Here is a 20845-nt window from a genome sequence, read left to right on the forward strand (position 1 = left end):
TTCAACCTTACTTATACTTCCTTCCCCACTATAAGAAACAGGCCACAGCCGCAATCAACCTTTAAGGCTGATGAAAGCTTGTCAATAGATGAAAGACAGACAGACAGACAGACACATAAATAGATTAGATGAATAGATTGGATACACAGATGGTAAACGTATGGATAGATAACTTGCCAATAACGAGTGCTCTTATCATAAGTGAAATTACAGAAATAAAAAGGACACTAACATTGAGGATTTGTGACTCCTTTGATCCACTCATCCTCATGGTTCAACAAAGAGGGTAGCTTTGGCTTGTACCTCACCTTCAAAGTCTGCAGATCTGTTTGTACCTGTCATACAATGGACCTCCTGATCAGGGGGCTGCCAACCCCACACTCACAGCATCAATGGGCCACAGCCCAGAGGAGGAGGATACCTTACTAACCACCAGGGACAGTGATCATGGTTGCCAAAGGAATATTTAGCTCAGATCCAGCTAGTCAAAAAAGTTTGAAAGACATAATGACAGTTATGATGTGAAACTGGCCTTCCTGTAGGGAATCTATCATGGCGCAGTGGAAAGAGACTGAGACTCGTGGTCAGACCTCCAGGATTGGTATTCTGGCTCCATTATTATTAAGCCTTGTGACACTGAACAAGTCACTTTGCCTTCCTCAGTGCCATCTGAAAATGAAGGTAATAATTTTCTTTCCCACTGTTGTATAATAAAGAACATGCCTGGTCTTTGTCCCAGATTGCTGGAGAAATGTGTTCTATATCCCTTGAATTTCCCAAGTGACAAGTGTGTCTTTGTTACTTATGGTGGGCCCCTGGACCACACCTTAGTTTACACCAGGGAGACAACTTAGGATGGGGGCTGGTCATGCCAGAAAGGCCAGCCGTGTGATTACAAGGTTAAGGGTTTGAAGCAGATTTAACAATCCAAACTCCTAACCCCTGGAGAGGAGAGAGAACTGGAGATTGAACTTAATTATGTGGTCAGTGAGTTAAGCAGCCACACCTATCTGATGAAACCTCAATAAAAACTCAAAACAGTGAGGTTCAGGGGAGCTTCCTGCTTGGGGAATACACATCATTGTACCTAGACAGATGCATCCTGACAACATGGTAGGGGTTAATGGAAGCTCTACATTTGGAACCTTACCAGACCTCACCCTGTTAGTCTCTTCACTTAGCAGGTCCTCATTGGTATTCTTTATAATTATAACTGTAATTATAACACTTCCATGAGTTCTGTGAGTAATTCTAGCAAACATCAAATCTGAGACGATAATGGAAATCTCCAAATTCATAGCCAGTTCATCATAGCAGGTGGCCTGGAGACCCCTGAATTTGTGTCTGGCATCTAAAATGAGGGAGTCTTGTGGGGGACTGCATCCTTAAGTTGTGGAGTCTGCATTAACTTCAGGTGATTAATTTCATCATTATATTGGAGTATAAGCATACCTCATTTTTTTGAGCTTCATTTTATTGCACTTCACAGATATTGCATTTTTTACAAATTGAAGGTTTGTGGTAAGCCTATGTTAAGCAAGTCTATCAGCATCATTTTTCCAACAGGATGTACTCACCTCATGTCTCTGTGTCACATTTTAGTAATTCTCACAATATTTCAAACTTCTTCATTATTATTCTATCTGCTCTGATAATCTCTTTTCAGTGATCTTTGATATTATTATTTTAATTGTTTTGGGCCATGCCCATATGAGAGAGTAAACTTAATAAACATTGTATGTGTTCTGACTACTCCAACTGACCATTCCCCCATTTCTTTCTCTCTCCTTGAATCTCCCTATTCCCTGAGACACGACAATTTTTAAATTATGCCGATTAATAACCCTGCAACGGCTTCTAAGTGTTCAAGTGAAAGGAATGTTTGCACATTTCTCACTTTAAATAAAAAGCTAGAAATAATTAAGCTTAGTGAGGAAGGCATGTCAAAAGCTGAGAGAGGCTGAAAGCTAGGCCTTTTGTGCCACACAGTTAACCAAGTTGTAAATGCAAAGAAAAAGTTCTTGAAGGAAATGAAAAGTACCACACCAGTGAACACATGAATGATAAAAAAGCAAAACAGACTTATTGCTAATGTGGAGAAAGTTCAAGTGGTCTGGACAGAAGATTAAATCAGCCACAACATTTCCTTAAGTCAAAGCCTAATTCAGAGGAAGACCTTACCTCTCTTCAAATTTATGAAGGCTGAGAGAGGTAAGGAAGCTGCAAAAGAATCATTTGAAGCTAACAGAAGTTGATTTATGATGATTTTTAAGGAACAAAGCTATCTCCATAACATAAAAGTGCAAGATGAAGCAGTGAGTGCTGATCTAGAAGCTGCAGCAAGTTATCCAAAAAAAATCTAGCTAAAATAATTGATGAAGGTGGATACACTAAATAACAAATTTTCAATGTAAATGAAACAGTCTTCTACTGGAAGCAGATGCCATCTAAGACTTTTGTAGCTAGAGAGGAGAAGTCAATATCTGGCTTCAAAGATTCAAAAGACAGGCAGACTCTCTTGTTAGGGGTTAATGCAGCTGGAGACTGTAAGTGGAAGCCAATGCTCACTTATCATTCTTAAAATCTCAGGGCCCTTAAAAATTATACTAAATTTACTCTGCCTGTACTCTGTAAATGAAACAACACAGCCTAATGAGAGCACATCTGTTTACTGCATAGTTTACTGAATATTTTAAGCCCAGTGTCGAACCCTACTGCACATTAAAAAAAAAGATTCCTTTCAAAATGTTACTGATCATTGACAATGCACGTAGTCACCCAGTGCACGTAGCCTATCGCTGATAGAGATATACCAAGAGATTCATGTTGTTTTCATGCTTGCTAGCACACTCATTCTTCAGCCCATGAATTAAGGAATCAATTCAACTTTCAAGTCTTATTACTTGAGAAACACATTTTTCAAAGCTATAGCTGGCATAGATAGTGATTCGTCTGATAGAGCTGGGCAAAGTTAATTGAAAAATCTTCTGGAAAAGATTCACTGTTCCAGATGCCATTAAGAATATTTGTAATTCATGGCAGGAGGTGAAAATATCAACATTCATGGGAGTTTAGACGTTGATTCCAACCCTCATGGATGACTTGAGGGGTTTAAGACATCAGTAAAGGAAGCAACTGCAGAACTAGAACTAGAAGTGGAGCCTGAAGATATAACTGAATTGCTGCAATTCCTTGATAAAACTTGGATGGATGAGGCATTTCTTCTTATAAATGAGCAAGGAAAGTTTCTTAATATGGAATCTACTCCTGGTGAAGATGCTGTGAACATTGTTGAAACTACAACAAAAGATTTAGACTATTCTATAAACTTAGTTGATAAAGTGGCAGCAGGGTTTGAGAGAATTGCCTCCAATTTTGAAAGATATTCTACTGTTGGTAAAATGCTATCAAATAGCATCACACGCTACAGAAAAATCTTCCATGAAAGGAAGAGTCAATCAATGTGACAAACTTCTTCACTGTTGTCTTATTTTAAGAAATTGCCACAGGCACCCCAACCTTCAGCCACCATCACCCTGATCAGTCAGCAGCCATCAACATTGAGGCAAGACACTTCACCAGCAAAATGATTACAACTTGCTGAAGGATCAGATGATCATTAGCTTATTTAAGCAATAAAATCTTTTTAAATTAAGCTATGTACACTATCTTTTAGACATAATGCTATTACACACTTAATAGGCTAACAGATAGCATAAACATAACTTTTATATGCACTGGGAAACAAAAACATTTCTGTGACTCATTTCATAGCAATATTTGCTTTATTGGGGAGGTCTGGAACTGAACCTGCCATATCTCCAAGGTATGCCTGTTTATATACCTACAAAGGCTGTTTTAGAAATGAAATGTAGTCACATATTTTTAAAAGACCATAAATAATGAAGGATTAAATAAACATTACTTATGTAATTTAAAAAGCTATGATATTGATGAAAGATCAACTGTAAAGCTTCTTGAAGGGTTTTAATTTTTTCAGCAATGTAGATAGATGCTGTTTTTCCAGCAATACTGTCTTGCTTTAACCCTTTATGACTAATTTATTTATTGCTTCAACAAAATTTAATGGAAACAGGCTTCTGTGCTAGAATCTAAGATTCTGTACTAGATATCGAACTAGTGGGGGGAAGTCAGATGAATACCAAGTTGAAACAGAAACCATCATGACCCCAAGAAACATACAAAGCAGCAGAAGAGATGAGAAAATGATTCAAAAGCAAAGCAGAAAGGGTGTGCAACAAGAGAGGGACAGTTAAACTAAAAAGGAGGGGATTATTTCTGAAGCAATCGAAGAAAACTTGCATGGGAAATGACATTTGAAGCAGGCCCTAAGAGATGCATTGAATATAAAGAGGGAGGGAAAGGAGAAAGCACATTCCACGCTGATGGAAGAACAAACAAAGGCACACGGGCAGACAACATATATGGAAATGAGTGATATCACAGCAGGGCAGAAAGATAAACTGGAGCCAGGCTGTAGAGGGCCTTGAATGTCAAGTGAAAGAGTTTATACTATCCTGTAGGCAAAAGGGAACTGTGAACAACTTGGCATGCTCTAACATAGCAATTTTATATATATGCTTTTACTTTTTTCTATTGAAGGCAATTTTGTTGAAAATATTGAGAAGCAGTGACCATCTCCCTCATGAGCAAACAAGGACCTAGAGGTTATGTGATAGCCTAAATTCACACAGGCAAGTAGTGGTCAAACCAGAGAGACGGCAGGCTTACAAACTTCTAGCCTAGTACCATTCCCACAAATACATCATCTCTCACTTAAAATAACCATTTTTAATTCAAGTCAATAATAATTTAATGTCCTGCCCTTCAGACTAAAGAAGATGCCTCTAGCTTCTCTTCTGGGAGATATTTACTCCAGAGGCAACAGCACAGGGAGCAATAGCACAAAAGCATGAAGGCCCTAAGGAAGCTTGAGGGTGCTGCCCATGGGAGAGGGTACTGTGTATCTAGCTACATGCATATTGTAGGTTATTGGTGTAAAACCAGCTACTGAGCCCACAGTATTGGCCTCATTAACACCAGCAAGCTGTAGAGTTAGATGATGCCTGAAAGAAGATGCAGTGCCTGCACAAGATCAACTAAAAATAGCAACAGGACTGTTCAATGGAAAACATAAGTGTATTTTCCCGAAACAGCTGGATCATGTGACAAGTGAAATCAAACACCACATTCATCTGAAGACAAAGAAAGAAAGCCTGAGCAGTTTGCTAAGAGAAACTCAAATGAACTCACTCCCTGTTTAATGTTGTACCTCTACTGGCTTTTATCTTCTGACAGTCTCTCGACAACACTTGACTAAATTCATCAATCCTACAGCACTGGAAAATTCCTCGAGAGTCTTTGATTTCTTTCAGCTTGTGAAGGACATTAAGAAGTCAAAAGACCCCAGAGTTTACTTTCTTCACAAGCCCCCGGTTTACCAGCTTAAGACTCACAGACAAAAAGGGAATGCTGCTCTGGTTTCGCTGAGGTGCTAGATTTGATGGTTTCTGGGTTTTATCAACCATCAAAATGACATGAGTTTTTTAAGTTCAAGAAATACATGCAAATTTAGTATTTATCCATAACTGTGTGAAAATACAGGAAAGAGTCAGTCTTAGAACCCATTTTAAAGTACAGTGGCATGGCCCCAGAATACAAAGAATCACTCAGTTGCCCATCTCATCCTAGGAAAAAGAGTGTGCTGGCCTGTGTGCTGAGTCTTGCACCTTTGTGGGGTTGGAGAGTATTCTTCTGAAGGGTGCCAATTCTGCCCCCTTGCTCTCAGCTGACGTAAGCCCTTCCACCTTTCCCTCTGAACCACTATTTGTTTTGTAGGTCCTTGCCCTTAGATCTTCTCTAAACCTATACGGACAGATTATCCAATGTATATTGCTGAGGTTATAGGTAACTATTTAACTGGTGGCTTCAACCGGGTATCTTTTGCTGCCTCATCTCAAGTGCTGCTTAAGTAGCCTAGAGAGCAAGTTCAGAATGTTCCCTTATCCCTACTTGTCTAGAATTTCTCACTCATTCTTAAAAGATGAGTAAGTATCCACCATAATTCATTTTCTTGAGAGTTTCTTGTCAGAATTTTCCACTTTTGTGTTTATTACTCCCTGGACATATACTTTATACATCATTCCTTTCTTTATTCAACAAGTATTTATTGTGCCACCTAGTATTGCAGACACCAGTCATCTAACAATTACCAAAGTCTTTACCTTTATACAACCTAAATTGAGTGAAGGAGAAAAGCAACTAACAAATTTGAGAACACACACATAAAAATATAAATGGGCAACTAGTGATAAATTCTATGAAGAAAAAATAAAACATGGTAAGGAGACAGAGAGTATGTCTTGGTATTGTTTGATTTAGAGTGGTCAATGGTAGCCTCTTTAAGGGGGTGACACTGAGCTGTAGCCAAATGAAATAAGAAAGCAAGCCTTCTGTGGTTAGGTGTATTTTTCTCTGTAGGACTTGTATCTCCGAGTAGACTGTAAGCAGTTTGAAATAAGACCTGAATCCTTTATTTTAATATAATAACCCTAGCACATGCACTGGGTATCTAGCTAACTGCCCATTGTAAGTACTCAAAAAATATTTATGTGTTTGAAAAATTGTATTATATATCAGATAATGCAATTAATATTATGCCTGCCAAACTTCAATAACACAGAATCTTCAATACTGTATTCTTCTAGTGAAACAGATAGACATGATGAAAGTGAAATGCCAAGATGCTCTTGTCTAATTACCTGCTGCAAACCTAAGCAAGGTTAGTTGAGGACAACATGTGTCTTGGGAGCGGGCTCTGAGACAACCAGTGGATGTGGGGAAGGGAAGCACCATATTAGGAATTACTGTTTCACCCCAGCAAAATGGAAATTCCAAATTATTTTGATTAAGAAGGACTTAGAGATATAGATAAAGAAGCAATGTGCTCACAATTGTGTAGCTAGTTAGTAGATGAACAGGAGCAGTACCTAGGTGTCTAACCCCCATCTCAACAGAGTGTCCCTGCTTTAACAGGGAATAGTATTTTTGACAAAAACTGTTGCTTGAAAGAGAGAGACTAAAAGAAATGTTCTCCAGATTTAGTTATATCAGCAGTATCAAGTCACAGCAGCTGGATATAAAACATTATGGCTGTGACAATACTCCCTTGCCAGTTCAGTCTTTCTCTCTGGAAGGAATCTTGTCAGTGTCTTTAGGAGATGGTCCTCCAGCCCCTGTCTGGTGTCTGTAGCCATAAGGCACCCACCTTTTCCCAGAGATGCAGGCTCATTTCAATGTTGGAAAATTTTTCTGATCGGAAAATTTAGGAAGTTAAGCTAAGCGATTTTCTTGATTGAATACAAAGGCATACACCACAGTGAAATCATATTCTTTTATAATAGATATTGAATAGAAAGAAGAATTTACATTCAATACATGGCTGATAAAACTTTAATTGATAATATATCGCTTGGAAATGTTAAATAAATGATGTAATCTGGACTCATGTTTTTCTCTGATGCTTCTGAAACTGCCTTTCTCAGGAACACAAACTAAAAGGTTGAACTTAATTTTGCCTTACCCACAGCACTAAATATGAATTATGTTTTCAAAAAGATATATCGAAAAAGAATAAATATTGACTTTTAAAGGCAAGATGTGTGTCACTTTTCATTCTTCTCAAGCAAATTATTAAAACATGAACATTTGGAGTTAAAAGACACAATGAATGAAGAAAATTGTCACCAACAGAGCATATGGTATTTGGTGTAAAATTATGCAGAAGCCAGAGAGAGCTATGAACCATGTTTCTCTTTCCCACATCCACGGAAATGCCAAAGTACGCTGGAGCCATCCAGGATGTTGACCTTTTCCTGTAAATGTTTAACTTCTGGAAGTTAAGTGATTTAGAGTGTGACTTTCATGAACAGAAATAGTTTCCATAATCTAATCTCCAAAGTGCACTAAACCAGGAGAAGACCCACCTGGTAAGTAAAAAGTCTGATTGACAAAATGTGTTGTTAAAGAAATACAGTTTCATTATTTTCACATACACCTAAAATAATATATGAGCTTGAAAACATGTAATCTATTGGTCCTTAGAGAAATTACTTTAATAAATAGAGATGATTCGCAATTAGCAAATTGTTATAAGCATAACAAGAGTTTGAAAATATATTTTTCTCTTAAAATATATCATTATTCCAAATTTTGTTTCCTCTCTTAATTTTTTAAATTATGCATTAAGTTTTAAAAATCTATGGCTCCTGCTCAAAAGTCCTGAAATTTATTAATAATATATGAATGCTATATAAGATTATGAATTTATTTAGAGGATAACAAATTGCACAAATGTGTAATAACTGCTCTTTTCTCCCCACCAAAAAATGGTCTTCTAATTAGTATAGAACCTTTCATTGAATCAAAAATAAAAGTTCTCATTTTTAGCCAAAGACATACTTAAAAATACTTGGAGATACACTTAAATATATTAGTATAGTCACTACATATTAAAATCTCTTCTTATTATTCTTCATAGCTACACCGAGAAGATAAAAAGCAGGAGTATGCAAACTAATTGACTTCATTCCATCGAGATAGGTGGTCAAATGGAGAACATTCTATCCCATTAAATTAGATCTAGGAGAGAAAACCATTAGCATAAAAAATATCTGAAACCACCTACTCTAGTAGTGTTAAAAACAGATAATATCATGTTTCCTTTAATTATTTGAGATATTTTTGAACTCATCAAAATAATTTAATGCCATGGGAATTTCAACACTTACAGCTCCAAACCTAAATTTTCCACAATCACCGGCCAAGGGATTCCTATGACTTTTCTACACTAAATATAGAAATAAAATTTATATTACCATTTGGCTTATTTTTCAATTTGTCATTTGTAATAAATTTTAAAACCACTCTAAATTCCACTTAATTTTTTATGAGTAGCATTTAGTGCCTGAAAGTATTGTCTTACATATTTATATAGCTGACCTGACCTATATTCTAGCATAGCTTATCAAGAATATTCTCCCAAACAGCCATCTTGAGTGTTGTTTTAGACTTTTCTGCTTCCATAGCTTTCGTAATGACAGTTCATTTCCAAGGTAGTTTTGTTATCAAAGGAATGGAAGAATATTAAGGAAAACAAATCCTCATCTCTGCAAAGACCGTTCATCCTTCATTTCACAATAGTCTTCATTGATAAGCACATAGTAGAAATAATTGGGAATTTGAAAGATGAATGAGGATAATAAAAAAGGTGTGTTTGGAGAGTGAATCTGGAAATATGTTAAGTTAAATAGAAAAGAAGCATACAAGTATATGGCTCCTCCATTGTGGTGAGTTTAAGGCCTTAAATCATGTGATTTAAGCCCAAAAATAGTGTTGTTATTGTTGTTTGGTTTTTGTTTTTTAAAAGGAGAAAAAGGTAAAGGCAAGCCTTCCTTCAAGGGAAAGCCAGGCACTGAAATGGAAGAGAACAAATAGCATCAGTCAGTATTCCATGAAGAAAATAGCAAGCACTCTAGGTATTCAAGAAGACAGAATATAATGAAAGGCTTGCATAGTCACTGGACTGACTGGAGGGGCACCATGTGCACTGGTATTCCGCAAATGACTCTCAGGGTGCTGAACAGATTCTCTAGGGTAACTGTGACCTTTAGGCCATGGAAAGGCTGCATTTAAGAACTCATCCCAATGGCTGTGATTCAGGAATCGGGATGCCAGGCTCATGAACCTACCCTAGCAATGGCCCCTCAGACCCTCAAAGCTGGCAAATAGGTCTTGGTGATTCCTGCTGCTGATTCCTCTGAGCACTCTCTCCAAGGAGGTTGAGCACCAGGACGATGCTTCAGACAAACTTCAAGACATATTGGAGGGGGTGATAATTGATACACACAGACCAGGTTAGAGGCTTTTGCAGTGGTCCATAGGACAGATGATGGCATCTAGTGTTGGTGTTGGTGATAGAGATATAAATAAGATACAGTTTCTCATCTCTAATGAGAGTTTGGAGACAAAAACTATAGGATTATTTTGGTAGTAAAAATCAAGAAGTGCTGCCCTTGCAAATGGCCACGGTGACTCAGAACTGACAACTGAGATATCTTCTGCACCTAAGAACTCCAAACAAGAACCTGGAAACTTGAGATCAGTGTGTCTTCCTTCCACATCTGGCAAGCTGGAGAAAACGTGAGGGCAGCTTCATCAAACTCTTCAATGAAAACAATTGACTAAAGTCAAGATACACAGATTCACATCTGCTTTTTCTCCTACTTACTCCAGGACATTCTCTGGTCCACTGTCTAAACTAGCCTCCCATGCCCACCTCTCAAACTCTCCCTAATCCTTACCCCCTCACCATACTCTATTTCTCTTCTTAACATATATCACTACCTAGTATGACATATTTGTGTGTTTTTCTTGTTCTTATTTTCTGCCACCATTTCTAAAAGGTGAGCTCCATGAGGGTAAGGATTTTCTTTTTCATAAGGAATCCTAGTACCTAGAACAGGTGTAGAGGTAACAGGAGGTCACAACAAGAGAGTCTGTATAAGAATGGAGAAATGGAGGAGCCCTCATGAACTGAGCATCCATCCAGTGCTCTGCATAACGCACCCACTATGCCCTGTACAAGCACCATTCCCCCCATCCAACAATACCGTACGCCTGCAAGGTGTTCCTGCCTCCCTTGTAAAGATGAGGGAGGTAAAGTGCTCAGCATTACAAAGCTAGTAGAAGTTGAAGTGAGTTTCCAGTTCAGGTCTGGTTGTCTGCAATGTTCATGATCTTTCCACTAAGCCTTATAAACTGTACAGGGCTACTCAAATATATGAGTTACCTATTATTATTATTTCATGCTTAAATTCTACAAAAGCTATTTGAAAGGATAGTTATAAGAATTAAGTAGAGCCTACAAAGCCACTTGATTTAAAGCCTTAATGACTTTCAAAATTGTACTACTAAAGATATTTTTAACAAATGGATACAGGATAGGAGGCCATGTATAAGGAACTAGCCTTGGAAATGGCAGGCAAATACTAGGGATACACAAATGTTTCTGAGGTGGCAGAACTGCAAAGTGCTTATCTTTGGGAGATCAGTGTCAGGGAATGTAGGGAATGTGCTAGTTAAACTTTTTGTACATGCTAAGAGGGAGTGCACGATGAAATTTCCTAGTTGCAAGTAACACTAAGTACTCCTCATAGCAAAATGTCAAATCAGTCAACAGAAACTGCAGAGCATTCTTTTCCGTCTATGTAAAGAAGCAAAAAAACAGGCAATAGGAACATAAATCAGACTGTATTGACAGATTAATAGGTCCCATCCAAGAAAGGCCTCTACAGCTTAGGCAAATGGATTCTAGGCATTTTTTAAGTTCAAGCAACTGAGGCCACAGTTCCACCAAACTGCTGGGCATTGCTGGAGAGATTAATATACACATCAGAATAATCACAGACTTTATAAAAATGACCAGGCCACACTAGAAACCTTCACTCCTATGAAAAACAAGAGAGGTCCAGAAAGCTGAACTCTAAATAAAGCGTAGAGCTGGAACCAGAGGAAAGCATGACAATATAATGACCCTTCAAACCAAAAAAAAAAGGAAAAACTAAAAGAAAAACTATCTTAAAAATTGTTAAAATTATAAGCACAGCATAATCTTCAAGTCTGAAAAAACATTACGTGGACTGCCCTGAACTCTTGTTTTGCAAATCCTGTTGGTGCTGTGCTGCAGAAAGCATCAATTAAAATGTAAAAATTTAGCGGGTCTTTCCTTCCTTCATTCAACAGTTATTGATTGAGCACTTGCCATGATCAGGGCACTGTTCTTGGCATAAGGGATATATAGTCAATGAAAACACAAACTCTTACCCTCCTAGAGCTTATATTCTAGTAGGGAGGAAACAAACCTATAAGAAAATTGTGCATTATGTTCTAAGTTGAAAAGGGATGTGGGTAGCGCAGGGAGCATTGGGTGTCCAGGGAAGTCCTGATATTAAGTAGAGTGGACACTGAAAAGGTGATATTTGAGCAAGAACTTGAAGAAGGTCAGGGTATAGCCACAGAGATATCTGGAGAAAAGACTTCCAGGTACAGTAAATATTCCAGGTACAGTAAAAAGTCAGAGAAAAAGCTTTGAGGTGGGTGTATAACCGTGCGCTTGAGGAATCTACTCCAGGGTGAGGTGGAGAACAGAGTGACATAAAATCAGAGAATTACCACGAGAGTGGGTGGGAGAGGGGAGGGGAGGTGTGGGGAGACAACTCAGGGCTTTATATAATAGATGATTGTAAAAACGTTTGCTTTCAGTTAGAAAGGTTCGGCAATAGAGAAGTGATGTATTTTAACACATGTTTATAAAGGTCACTGCTGAGTTTCTAGAAGGCTACATGGGGACCAGGAAGAAGCCAAGAGGCTCTTTCAGTAATCTAGGTTAAAGATGATGGTGGACCAGATTGACAGCAAATGCAAGTAATAAGAAGTGGTCAGATCCTGGACAAATTTTGAAAAAGGAGCTGACAGCCTTTCCTAATGGATTAAATGCGGAGTGTGAGAGAAAAGAGGTGACCCTAACATGTCTTAATCTGCCACTGGGAGGAGAGGGTTGTCACTGACAGAGAGGATCATTTGATAAATGTGGCATGGCAACAGGCATATTACAGGACCAGGGAGTCTCACAGCCACAAGAATCTCTTCCCTGTTCCTGCAGAAAGAAGAAACTTACAACTCTCTGGAGGTGGGCCTGGTAAGTGAATAATGGGAGGCCCCCAAGAAAATTCTCCCCTCAATTGGATCCATGACATTTCCAGAACCAGCTTCTACTGAAATAAAGACAATAATTAAAGGAATTAACTATAATGTCAAACATATCTATATGAATCCTAGGTGTGCCACTTACCAACTTTGCTATTTTATTCAAATTACTTAACTTCTCTAAATATTCGTTTCCTTGTCTGTGAAATGAGGATACTACTTACCTGAGAGTGTCTTATGAAGATTAAGTGAAATAGTGCACATAAAGTGCTTAGCACAGTGCTTGGGACAATGTAATAATCAATATTTTAGTTGTTGTTAGATAACATTGGTACTAACATTTGTAGTATTATAATTATTATAACTCCCAATGCAAGAAGTGATTAAGGTACAGATGAAGAATTGAGAATATAGGAAATCAGCTAGGTAAAAATAATGCTGGCATGATAGTCAGAGTTCTTGAACTGAGGCCTAAGCCAGTCTCCACAGAGCTTAAGACACTTCTTTAAGTCACAAGATACTTTACAGTAAGAATAGGAGTACAGGCAGAAAACGGTTGAGAGTTCATAAAATGTCCTTGAAGCATTAAAAAGGTAAATTAAACAGAAATAAAAATACATGAAAACAGATCACCTCAAAAAGATGTAAAGGTGTTGTGAACAGGATAAAAATATAAAGAGGCTAAGATAAATGCAAACTCATAACTGAGAGATACACGATGAGAAAATCAAAGAAACTAGAGGGTTGCTGAACCTACACGCATTCACCTTCTGGGTTTGTTAACAAGGACAATAGAGCTAGTCCACCAGCAAAATGCTCAGCTCCAGTATAGTTTGCCTAGTCTAACACACATGTGCCTGTATTCTGAGGCCCTGAGCCCCTGAGTGTTGAGAAGATGCCCACTATAGGGACAAGGTTAGTTCCAGGAAGGCATGTTGAAGGCATGGGACACAAGCTTGGGTTTGGAAGTGACTGCACATGCTTTAATGGTGAGAGGGAGAGCATTTCAGGTTGTCTTTGGAAGTGATTTTGGCTCTGTGGGGACACAGCGGTCTGGCATAGTGGTCTAAGTTCAGAAACACTGTCTGTGACTCCATGGCCAAGTCACTTAACTCTCTTTTAATAGATGGAACAGGCAGCCCCAGCCCAGTGAGGTGCATGAAGAGGTCTAGCAAGGGTCAAATCAACTGATTATTTTCAACACATTTATTAGCTATCAACTCTGCTAGCTGTTGGGAATTCCACAGTGAAAAAGACAGACATGGTGCCTCTCCTCAGTTTACTTATAACCTGTCTGGAGGAAGACCCAGAGATCCAGATGAACAAGTACCTTCAATACAACAAGGTAAGAACTGTCTTAAAGAGGAAAAGTCAGAACAGGTAAAAATTTATATGGATACCTTTTGCTGCAAGAGGTGAGAAGAAAGAGAGATACAGACTGTGATAAGCAAAGAGATGAGTAGATACAGCAGAGGAAAAGAGCCATAAAAGAAGGCTGCTGTGGAGCATTTAAGAGAGCACTTAGCTCTGTCTTGGGGAAGTAGAAAAACCTCCTGGAGGAGGGTACAGTAAAGCTGAGATTTGAATACCCAGTAGGGTTTGTTGTCAGGGCACTTTGTTGGAGTCACTATTATAGGTTGTTAAATTTTACTGGCTATCAGCAATTGTTAGCAAGGGTTACAAGAGATTTAGAAAATAAAATGCAGTAGAGTGGAGGAATGCAAGAAATAAAACCCATCCAATTTGATTTCTAGTCTTGCCATAGATACTGACTTGACAAATTGCACAAGCTTACCATTCAACTTGCTCCCCAAACATAATTTCCAGATTACATTTATATCACTACTACAATGCAGAATTTTAAGCAAGGTTGTACAGAAAAAGGAAATCATATGTCCATGTATACATATTATATATACCATATATACCAAATATACTAGGCAATTTACAAGTAACAGATAAAATAAATTCAATAAAATAGTATGCAAAGATGTGTTGCATTGCAATCCTTCTGAACTAAATGAGATTTCAAGAAAAAAGATAGATATGAAATCTGACTGTCCCCAGGAATTATCTGTAATTTTGTTGTTGATAAAATTTCATCAAGAAAGAAATACTACAACACTCTCTATTTCTCTAATTTCCACCAAAATGAAGAATTTTTATATTCAGGGGTCCAGTCTGCATTTACTGGTGGCTAGTGGCATTTCCCCAAATAGGTGTTTGCTCTGGAATCTGATACCTTCTGAATTATCTCTCATCCCAGGCATATTAGATTAATCGTAGCAAAGCAAGAAGCAATTGTTTGTTATATTCCATTTCAAATTATTTCACTTCTGGTTAATAATCAAATTTCCCAAATTATATTCATTATTGCTTCAACATTCTACACATGTGATGAGGGGATGTTAATTTATTACTATTGGGACATTTATTCCCACCATGTCTTGGAACTACAGTAAACTTCCATTAGCTAAATCTTTTGAGAGTATGATCTCTTAGCTAATGGAGCTTTCTGATGAACTGAGAGATGACCAAAATACTTTTCAAAGCTTCTCTCCTATGTAACATGAGCATTCTGTGAGATATAGACAAATGTTCCGCCAGAAGAGAAACAGGAGGAAGACAAGAAAGAGAAAGAAACAGAGAACGAGGGAAAGGGAAGAATGTTGAGTTGAGGGATATTTTCTGTGCTCAAATAAATTTGAGAAGCATGTTTAAATTGCAGAACTTCTTTAACATGCTTCTCTAATATATTAATAGGCACGTGCATCTCCAACAAAAAAAAGTATTCAACATTTCCTGACCTTATATAGCCAAGAATATTGTTTCCTCAATACCCCTCATATTATAGATTATTATATTTTGTAGGGTAAACTGTAAGAAATGCTATTCTATGGTATTTCTTTAAATAGTGGGTTTCTCTACATCCCATTGCCTTCATACATGTTTTATTGCACTGTAATTATATGCTTGCAGGAGGTCTCTCCTATTAAACCCTATTCTGTTTGAGAATTATTATCCATCACCACTGTATTTTGGAGTACCTGTCAAAGAGGAGGTAATCAATAAATGTTTGCTTGACACATAGCAGGTGTGTTATAAATATTTGTTGAACTAATGAATAAATACTTTGCACATGACTATATACATATATAGTGTGTGTGTGTGTGTGTGTATATATATATATATATATATCAGAGTATGTATATATATATATATCTCAGAGACAGGGTCTTGCTCTGTCACCCAGGCCCCAGGCTGAAGTTCAGAGGTACAATTCTAGACCACTGCAGCCTCAAACTCCTGGGTTCGAATGATCTTCCCACCTCAGCCTCCCAAGTAGCTAGTACTACAGGTGTGTGCTACCACACCCAGCCAATCTGATAATGTTTTTGTAGATCTAAGGTCTCACTATGATGCCCAGGCTAGTCTTGAACTCTTGGCCTCAAGTGATCCTCCTGCCTCACCCTCCAAAGTCCTTGGATTACAGGTATGAGCCACTGCACCCAGCCTATCAAATATATTTCAATGAGGGCCTCCTGTGGGCCCTGGTTTCCTCTTCTGTGAAGGACAGTGCTTTGTCTAGTAATCTCTAAGGTTCCTTGCACCCCTAATTGTCTTGATTCTGTGACTTCACAGTGGTTCACGGCTATCATGCCAAATAGCTTCGTCCTACAGAATTACAAGAGGACTTTTGAAGACTACTGAGGAGAACTAATAATAAGAAGAATTAGTCTTCCACAGTTAAAGAACTTGCCCTCAAAATTGTCTCCTCAAAATAAATACGTGATATCAATTTGTTCTTTTGCCTCTTCTTCTTCTCAGAAACCAAATATAGAAGTATTCTAGGGGCTGGGTGTAGTGGCTCAAGCCTGTAATCCCAACACTTTGGGAGGCCGAGGCGGGCGGATCACGAGGTCAGGAGATTGAAACCATCCTGGCTATCACAGTGAAACCGCATCTCTACTAAAATACAAAAAAAAAAAAAATTAGCCGGGCATGGTGGCGGGCGCCTGTAGTCCCAGCTACTTGGGAGGCTGAGGCAGGAGAATGGCGTGAATGCAGGAGGCGGAGCTTGCAGTGAGCCAAGATCGTGCCATCGCACTCCAGCCTGGGCGACAGAGTGAGACCCCCATCTCAAAAAAAAAAAAAAAAAAAGAAGTATTCTAGGTTACCAAGGGTTATGCTTTCTTTCATGTTAAGACATCGGTTTTTGCTATGAAACGAACTCCATTTTGGTGACAAGGGTCTGGAGGTTTTCTCATAATGATTTTAGGTTCCTATCCTAATAAGAAGACTGTGGAAATCATTGAGAAGGGTGCTTGATGTTTAATTATTTACAGTGATTTTCTACTAGGAATGATCCACTGAATAGTTTCTCTGGGCTTTTTTTTTCTAGTAAAATATTTCTCTGCAAGCCACTAAAAGAATTTCATATATTTTGTCAATCTTATCTTTGTATCACTTAGTGAGGATTCTTTTTGGTTCTTAAAACAAAACAACAACATAACTTCTGAGGATGAAAAAATGCCCGTCCAATTTAATCTCAATTGTGCAACAGATATAATTTGCAAAAGAGAAAATAATAATATGAATATTTTGTATCCAGGCAACACACCCCCAAGAGGTCTCATGATTTATAAGATTTCCTATTATTGCCTTCAATAGAACATCTCCTCTAAAGTAGCCAAGGTACTTGATGAACATCCTCTTCCTTACTCATATCCCCTAAGGAAATAAATGGTTGAACACATCATTGCTCTAATTTCGCAAAGGTAGAGAAAGTGGCAAAAGGAAAGTGACTTTTTCAAGGTTACCCAAGGTTCCACTGTATTAGTGGTTTGGAAGGAAACAGAGGTCTGGCTTCCAGCCAGCCTGGAAATCTATGCTCTCCAATTCATCATTGTATTCAAACTACAAAAGAACAAGCAATTTAGTATTTGGTGTCACCAATGTATCAGCCCTGCAAGAGCTGGTACAGTAGCATTAATATGCAAACAGCTGAATATAAAGTACCTTTTCTTACCAAGCAGAGTGCTTCCAACTCTTTAAGAAAACCTGAATCTACTGTACATAAAAAGTGGAAAAAATCACAAAGTACAACAGGTTAATCATTAATGTATTTTCATTAAAATATGAGGGAGAAAATGCAGCTATATTCCACTGTTAGGAATAACCCTTAGAGTTTAGGAAGATTCAAGAAGAGAACAAATGTTTCTGTAGACATTGTGCTAGTACAGTTTCTCCAAATACTATCTCTCCACAGGGATTTAAGGTTATAGGGCAAACACCAGATACATGACTGAAAGGTTATCCCACAATACCTCAGCAATTAACTCTGCATTATTTTCTTCTGTCTTATACCAAAAGCATTATTAGAAATAGAGCATGTCTCTCTGGATGTCAGGGAGCTAGAGAGTAGAAATGGGTACTGTGGTATACTAAATTCGTTGAAACCATGAGCATCTGGAGACCATTCCCTCCCTATATACAGACAGGACTGAAGTCCAGCCCTATTTTCCCCAAAATTCTTTGTAGACTTTGTTGCCTCCTGCAACAATGTAAGAAAGCATTAGGAGAAAACCTCCCCTTGAACTCTCTGGAATAGGTCCTCTTTGTTGTAATTACCCAGGTATTAAAAGTAGAAGAGAAACTGAGAGTATCCACCTACATAAGAGCAAAGTGGGATAATCTTAGTATTATTCTTTTTTTTTTTTTTCCTTTTTTTAGTACACTTTAAGTTCTGGGATACATGTGCAGAATGTGCAGGTTTGTTACATAGGTATACATGTGCCATGGTGGTTTGCTGCACCCATCAACCTATCATCTAGGTTTTAAGCCCCGCATGCATTAGGTATTTGTCCTAATGCTCTCCCTCCCCTTGCCCCTCATCCCCCAACAGGCCCCGGTGTGTGATGTTCCCCACCCTGTGTCCATGTGTTCTCATTGTTCAACTCCCACTTATGAGTGAGAACATGTGGTGTTTGGTTTTCTGTTCTGGTATTACTTTGCTGAGAATGATGGTTCCCAGCTTCATCCATGTCCCTGCAAAGGACACAAACTCATTCTTTTTTATGGCTGCATGGAATTCCATGGTGTATATGTGCCACATTTTCTTTATCCCGTCTATCATTGATGGGCATTTGGCTTGGTTCCAAGTCTTTGCTATTGTAAATAGTGCTGCAATACACATACATGTGCATGTGCCTTTATAGTAGAATAATTTATAATCTTTTGGATTTAAACCCAGTAATGGGATTGCTGGGTCAAATGGAATTTCTGGTTCTAGACCCTCGAGGAATTGCCACACTGTCTTCTACGATGGTTAAGCTAATTTACACTCCCACCAACAGTGTAAAAGCGTTCCTATTTCTCCACATCCTCTTCAGCATCTGTTGTTTCCTGACATTTTAATGATCCCCATTCTAACTGGCTTGAGATGGTATCTCATTGAGGTTTTGATTTGCATTTCTCTAATGACCAGTGATGATGAGCTATTTTTCATATGTTTGTTGGCCGCATAAATGTCTTCTTTTGAGAAGTGTCTGTTCATATCCTTTGCCCACTTTTGGATAGGGTTTTTTTTTCTTGTAAATTTGTTTAAGTTCCTTGTAGATCCTGGATATTAGCCCTTTGTCAGATGGATAGATTGCAAAAATTTTCTCCCATTCTGTAGGTTGCCTGTTCACTCTAAAGACAGTTTGTTTTGCTGTGCAGAAGCTCTTTGGTTGAATTAGATCCCATTTGTCAATTTTGGCTTTTGCTGTAATTGCTTTTGGCATTTTAGTCATGAAGTCTTTGCCCATGCCTATGGCCTGAATGGTATTGCATAGGTTTTCTTCTAGGTTTTTTGTGGTGTTTTACATTTAAGTCTTTAATCTATCTTGAGTTAATTTTTGTATAAAGTGTAAGGAAGGGGTCCAATTTCTGCTTTCTGCATGTGGCTAGCCAGTTTTCCCAGTATCATTTATTAAATAGAGAATCCTTCCCCGTTGCTTGTTTTTGTCAGGTTTGTTGAAGATCAGATGGTTGTAGATGTGTGGTATTATTTCTGAGGCCTCTGTTCTGTTCCATTGGTCTATATATCTGTTTTAATACCAGTACCTTGCTGTTTTGGTTACTGTAGACTTGTAGTATAGTTTGAAGTCAGGTAGCATGATGACTCCAGCTTTCTTTTTTTTTTCTTTTGCATAGGATTGTCTTGGCTATAAGGGCTCTCTTTTTGGTTCCATATGAAATTTAAAGTAGTTTTTTCTTTCTGTGTTGATGTTATTGCTTTCTGTTTCTTAGTTTTTCTTCTAATAATCAGGCCCTTCTTCTGCAAGTCTGCTGGAGTTTGCTGGAGGTCCACTCCAGACCCTGTTTGCCTGCATATCACCAGCAGAGGCTGCAGAGCAGCAAAGATTGCTGCCTGCTCCTTCCTCTGGAAGCTTCATCCCAAAGGGGCACCCGCCTGATGCGAGCCAGAGCTGTCCTGTATGAGGTGTCTCCCAGTCAGGAGGCACAGGGATCACAGATCCACTTTAGGAGGTAGTCTGTCCCTTAGCAGAGCTCGAGCGCTGTGCTGGGAGATTCACTGCTCTCTTCAGAGCCAGCAGACAAGAACGTTCAAGTCTGCTGAAGCTGTGCCCACAGCCGCCCCCCCACCCCCCACAACCCAGGTACACTGTCCCAGGGAGATGGGAGTTTTATCTATAAGGCCCTGACTGGGGCTGCTGCCTTTCTTTCAGAGATACCCTGCCCAGTGCGGAGGAATCTAGAGAAGCAGTCTGGTCACAGCCTTGCCACACTGAGGTAAGTTCCACCCAGTCCCAACTTCCCCATGGCTTCCTTAACACTGGGAGGGGAAAACCGCCTACTCAAGCCTCAGTAATCCTTTGTATTATTCTTAAGAACAATTAAAAGAACTACTACCCATATTTGTTTGGTGCTTTTCTGTTTATACAACATTTTCCATCCATTTTCTTGTTTGGTACTTAAAACAATCCTCTGAGATAAGTAAGATGAGTATTTCCTATTATTGTCTTCAATAGAACATCTCCTCTAAAGTAGCCAA

This window comes from Theropithecus gelada, chromosome 1 (assembly GCF_003255815.1).
Source record: "Theropithecus gelada isolate Dixy chromosome 1, Tgel_1.0, whole genome shotgun sequence".
Classification (NCBI taxonomy): domain Eukaryota; kingdom Metazoa; phylum Chordata; class Mammalia; order Primates; family Cercopithecidae; genus Theropithecus; species Theropithecus gelada.